Raw genomic sequence first — 5,966 nt, 5'->3', positions numbered from 1 at the left:
ATATATATATTCCTGTTGGTGTATGTATACAGGTCATTAAACAAGAAAGAGGTCCAGGAGAGCAGCAAACTAAATCTTTAAGGTAAGAGGTGAGAAGGGTAATAAAACACACGTGATATGAAAATGGAAAAGGAAATACTAGGAAATGCTGAGAGTTTAGTATGAGGTGAATTGGCCCAAAGAGAAGGAGAAGAGGAAGAAAGTTGAAAGGAACAAACAAAATTAAATTTACATGAATCTGTTATTTGTACACTAATCAAAATAAATTTATATTTATAAATCAAGGGCTGGGAAATGACTCGTCTTGTGAAGTATTTGCTGCACAAGATTAAGGACCTGAGTTTGAATCTCCTTAATGCAAATAATAACTAGTGGCTCATAACACATATGACTCCTCATGCACATCATACAAATTCACACACATCAAACATACATACATGCACACATAAAACAATTGAATATTAATTAAACAGATTGATTTACAAAGATTACAATTAACTTCCCTTCTCTGAAAAAAAAGTAATTCCATCCTATTTAGAAATATGTTTCTTTTCAATACAGTATCTTCAAATTTAGATTTTATCATTATTATTTAACAAATTTCAAGAAATGAGATAAAGGAAAAAATTTTCTACTTACCTTTCTCCCATGAAACTAATAGTCATAATTTTCAGCTTACTAAAATGTCTCCTATGATAAATACTAAACCAACCAGTTACAACATCCTGCTCTAATTAGTGTATTATCTTTTCTTTATCTTACTTAATAATAAGTACACATTGTGAATTTAATAATAGTGTTGTCAAACTGTCTTGCAATTATTGTTTGTCTTAGGCATCTCCTAATGTTCAGAAATATAGGCAATGAAGTATTCCAGCACAGAAACAAAGTTTCATTAATATTTTAAAAATGGTATTCATGAGAGAGCATGGTAGGTTTTCTATGTAGAAGCAAGTAATGATTGTTTTCTTTGATCTAGAAATTCTGCTAGATATAGTATTTGAATTTCTTTGTTATTCTGAGTAGGTACTGTTCATATATAAATCATGCACATGAAACCATAAAAGTATAAGGCTATATTTTTTGAAGGTGTGTCTTGCAGTTGTCTTTGAGAAAGAGTGTCAAGACAAATAATGGTGAAGTTTTGACGTAGTGTTTGGATACTTGGTCATTATAATCTAGTGTGCTCACTATGATTCAGCTAAGACTTTTAGCAATGAATATACACTACACTTTGTTAAAAATGCTTGAATCAAAAAATTATTATGAGTATATTTTGATCTTGAATTCACTGCAAAATTATAGGAATTTGTTTGGCAATGACATAATCCATGTATGTACAATAAAGTTTTAATAGAAAATACATACCTATCATGTATTAATTTTAGTTATTTTATAAACAGAATGACATCCAAATTCTGGAGTGTCCCCTTGAAATTTCATTCAGAAATATTGTGACCTGGTATTTCATATATGCTGTTTATGTTACTTATTACTTATCTTTTCCACACTTTGTGTTTCTAAATGACATGCCACATGTGTGTTATTGTACCATTTAAAAATTACTTAAAATGAGATACTACTTTTTAAAAGAGCTCTTAGGTTTTGTTTTTAAGAGAAATGTTCTGTAGATTGGTTATACTCATTAAGAAGATTTTCTTACCCCATAATTTTCACACTAACCTACACTTGCTATTTAAATAAATCATTGAAAGGCAAAACTAGTGAATACAGTGATCGATCATCAACGTATCTTATCATTGTGGTTATTGCTTAGTCCCAATGATCTTAGTGTTAAGTCATATGTACTGGGTAGAAATCAATATTAATTGATTAAAACTGTCAGCAGTTGATGTAGTAGAGTGACTTTTACATTCAGAGTTGATTTCCTGAATGGTTCTATATTTCTAGAGAATCTATTGGTTTTATTATTTTACCAAGGTTTGCAATAGCAATAATATAACCTATAAGATAATTTAAAATTCATTCCTGCTCTGTGTCAATGAAGAATCTTATATTCAGCAAAGTAAAATATTTTAAAAGAGAAACAACGATGACTCGGGTTCAATTCCCAGCACCCACATGGGGGCAACAAACCATCATTAACTCCAGTTCCAGGGAAATCTGAAGCCCTCTTCTTACCTCCATGGCATTGCATGACACGGGTGCACTTACATACATGCAGGCTATCCACTCATACACATAAAACTAAAAATAATAAATAAAATATTTTTTAAAAAAGAGAAACAACCACTTTCTACTAAGAAAATTAATTGAATATCAAGAGTTGTCATAAGACTTCTTCAAATCTTATCATTCCATATATTCTATATTTGATATCAAATAATACAATTCTGCCAAATAGAAACAAACAAAAATAAATGGAAGAGATTTCCCATGCAGAAATAAAACCAAATGAACTTAAGAAACTAATAATACATACAATATTAAGATTACAAGACTAAGTAAGTGCCTCTTTACTGACATAGAAAATTGCATTGAGTAGTTTTCTTTTGGGGGGGGGTATCAGTTATTTATTTACAAACATCTTGCTAATGTAACTGCTTTTAAAACAGCAATCTGTCCAGTGGCACTACATGGAAAAAAAAAACCTATAGTCAGTTAAACTATTAAAGTACTTACACCCTTAAACATGTAGGAAATAACAATACACTTACTCAAAGAAACTCGAACATTCTGTATTGCTGGCTATAAGAAATACTACAGTGAAAGATAATGTCAGAGTTTGGAAAATAGTATACAACAATAAACTTCCAATTTTACTTTTAATTACATGACCACAATACAAAGGTGATCACACTGTCTGCACTGCAGAGATCAGTAGAAGTGATGGCAACTTTGGAACTGTTGCATGAGGAATATAAACAATATTCACCAGTTTCCCATGGTGCTATCCTTTGAAATAAAACTCAATACAATATCATACTAAGTCGGGATTTGCTAAGTGGCTGAAACAAATTTTTGTCTCTGAAATAGCCATAAAGTTTATACCAATACATGCTTTTGCAACATATACATATTGTTTTTAATCTTTCTTTCCTTATCTCAATTTGCAAAGATATTTCCAAATGATTTTAATCATTGTACTCTAATATTAATAAAGGTGTATCTTTTAAAATCCACATGCTAGTTCTTGAAAATATTTGAAAAGAAAATACACTACAAAAGGAGCAGTTAAATACGTCAAACAATGCACATGAATAAAAGCCTACAACCTAATCAGAGGTTTTCTAATATCATTTAGTCTTTGCACAGATTGAGATACACAAATATATACTTTCAAAAACGCATTCAAGATACTATACAAATAGGCAGTATTTTGCACTCACCCAGTGGAAATAGTTTATTTACTGTTTGGGGGATTACAACACTACTGATCACTATGAATAACTTAAGTTATTGGTCTTTAAATGAGAGAGTCAAACAAAGATAAATTACACCAAAATCAATACATTTTTCACATGGATTAACTTGAAAAATATAAGAGGTAAACTTAGTCTTTCAGGAAGAAAATAAAACTGTGTCGGTTAGTGTAATATCCTCTTTCCAACTTCCCAAGTGCTAATTAAAAGTACCATGAAGTCAGTTCTTATTAGAGTATGAGGATCCATAAGATTGTTAAAGTTTCATATCAGGTGAGTTGTAGCTCTACTTAATGTATGACTTTTCCTTTCAAAGATAGAAGGTAGGCTGACAAGGGAGGGAGATGAACTGCCTGCTAAGGATGATGTGCTGGACAGAAGACTCACTGCGTGCTTTTCACCGCTGGGAGGGCTCCTGGCCCCCCAAGGATCTGTGGGATGACATAAGCGCCAATCGCAGAGCCCTTTTTGGAGTTTTGGAAAAATAAAATGCCCTTGTAACAGTTTTGGACGTCTTCTTTATTGCCCTGGATGCTCTACTCAACGTGCTGTCCATATCTGTCCTATTGACTTCAAAGGACTCTGGATCAGCAGTATAAATAAGATTCTCAGCATCTGCTTTATAAATGGTGTTGGCCACATGTCGACACAGCATCTTCAGCAAGTTTTCTTTGGGAAGCTCGACTGACGTCATCTGGAAGCTGAGCAGAATGTTGGCCTGCTCGGTGAGTGGCCTCACAAGCAAGGCAAAAGCATTCCAGCAATCTTCTGTCTCTCTTATGTCCAGTATTTTCTTAAACTGAGAAAGAGGCATCAGGTGGATATGCTTCAGAGAAGCGGGGGGGTCTGGTGTGGCCATGAGGACTTCTAAAAGCGGCGATAACCTTTATGTCGTTTTCTTGCTGTCTCGAGGCAGTCACTGAAAAGGAAGAGAGTGACTTGCTCTCCTCTGTCACAGAGCTGCTCGCCTAGAGAAACTGTTTCCACTATTTGCCCGAGGCTTCAGTGAGATGACAAAAGATTAGCTAGACACCCTTCTACCTCATAAACAACATCAAAAATTTGCTTTTGTGCTTTTCTTTTATCCTCATTGATATGTGTCATTACTTCTTTTAGTGACCCAATAGTTTTTTCCAAACTGCTTTTGTCGGGATTTTCATCAGCCGTTTATGCTTCTTAACATCATTTAAAAGTAAGGCAACACTGGATAGCCTCTGTACTGGCTGAATGAGAAGTTCCACGAGGCTCTGTCGTCCACACTCTGGTTTCGCTTGGTTTATCTTGAGGAAAGCATGAAACCTGAGCTTCTGTTTTTCACATTTAATTATTGTCTCCCAGCTCATTTCAAAGAAGTTTACAAAGGGAGGGTAGATTTTTACCAAATCTTTTGAATATTTAAGGAAGATGTCTCCAGTGCTTTTGCTCTCATCCCAATTAATAATAAGGTCTTCAGGATAATCCTTTATCTTGGTATGTACATCAAAGATATCTGGGATGCTCCGCAATATAATCTTAATCTCTTCTGGTGCAGGAATAGGCCCACCACGCTGGCCTTCTTCTTCTAAGGGCACCTGAATAATTGAGTGATTGTGGCCAGTATATTTAAATAATTACTCTCTGATAGAGCTCTTTTGCAACTTGCCATCTGGCTGACTGCTTTGGAGGAACTGGAGTGGAATTTCTAGAAGACATGGTACAAGACTTAGGTGTTTCTCCATAGCTAATGCTGGACTCTGACGTGCTGGAGAGATCTAGGAGCGATCAGGAACTCAAACTAAAATCCATTATTACACATCATACGACAAGTTGGTCCTAATACATTTTCGTGGTAGGTGAGCTATCCATAGATTTGAGTGGTAACTGTTCATAGATTCGAGGGAGAAGGCAGCTGTTTCTAAGTAACCTTTCTCCTTGTTTAAGTGCTTCACATTCTTTCTCAAAAGCCAAAACAAAAAAAAACAAGAAAAAAAATTCCAGAAGAAAAGTGGTTGATAGCAGCTGCTAAACCGTCTTTGCTTTGCATCTTAATTCTAAGTGAACTTAGTATACATCAGGGAAATTTCAGTATAAGAACTGTAACTACTTAACTACGGTTTAAAAATTTGTTATATGAAATTATCATTGGCAATTTATCAGAAGTCTGAACCTTAGAAAATTATTAATAGGAATGGAAGTATTCATCTAAATTTAAAGTAAATTTTTAAAAGATGATTTTAAACTTTTCAGGGAAAGTATTTGCAACGCTGTAATTAGTATTTATCTTCCCGAGTAGTCAATTTTTTTAGTTATTTATTATTTAATTTTATTTTATGTGTATGAGAGTTTTACCTGCACCCGTGTCATGCAATACCCATGGATGCCAGAAGAGGGCCTCGGATTCCCTGGCACTGGTTAGCCACCATGAGACCCAATCCCCCAGATCTTCTGAAAGAGCAGCCAGTGCTCCTAACCACTGAGCCACCTCTCCAGCCCCCATGGGTAGTGTTGTTTGGACCACTCTTTTTTTGTTAACTAATGCAGGGCTAAAACTGGATATAATGGCCCACCTTTGTGATCCCAGCATGTAGGAAGTGGTGGCAGAAG

At 34.5% G+C, this 5,966-nt stretch overlaps 1 pseudogene; it reads right to left on the bottom strand.

Moving 5' to 3' along the window:
- Positions 1-3,647: 3,647 nt before the first annotated feature.
- On the bottom strand, positions 3,648-5,138 carry LOC103748366 (annotated as a pseudogene).
- Positions 5,139-5,966: the final 828 nt, after the last annotated feature.

The sequence above is a fragment of the Nannospalax galili genome, unplaced genomic scaffold (genome assembly GCF_000622305.1).
Source record: "Nannospalax galili isolate Female #2095 unplaced genomic scaffold, S.galili_v1.0 scaffold625, whole genome shotgun sequence".
NCBI classification, from domain to species: Eukaryota; Metazoa; Chordata; class Mammalia; order Rodentia; family Spalacidae; genus Nannospalax; species Nannospalax galili.
The sequence above is the reverse complement of the archived record's forward strand: the minus strand, read 5'-3'. Positions and strand labels throughout refer to the sequence as shown.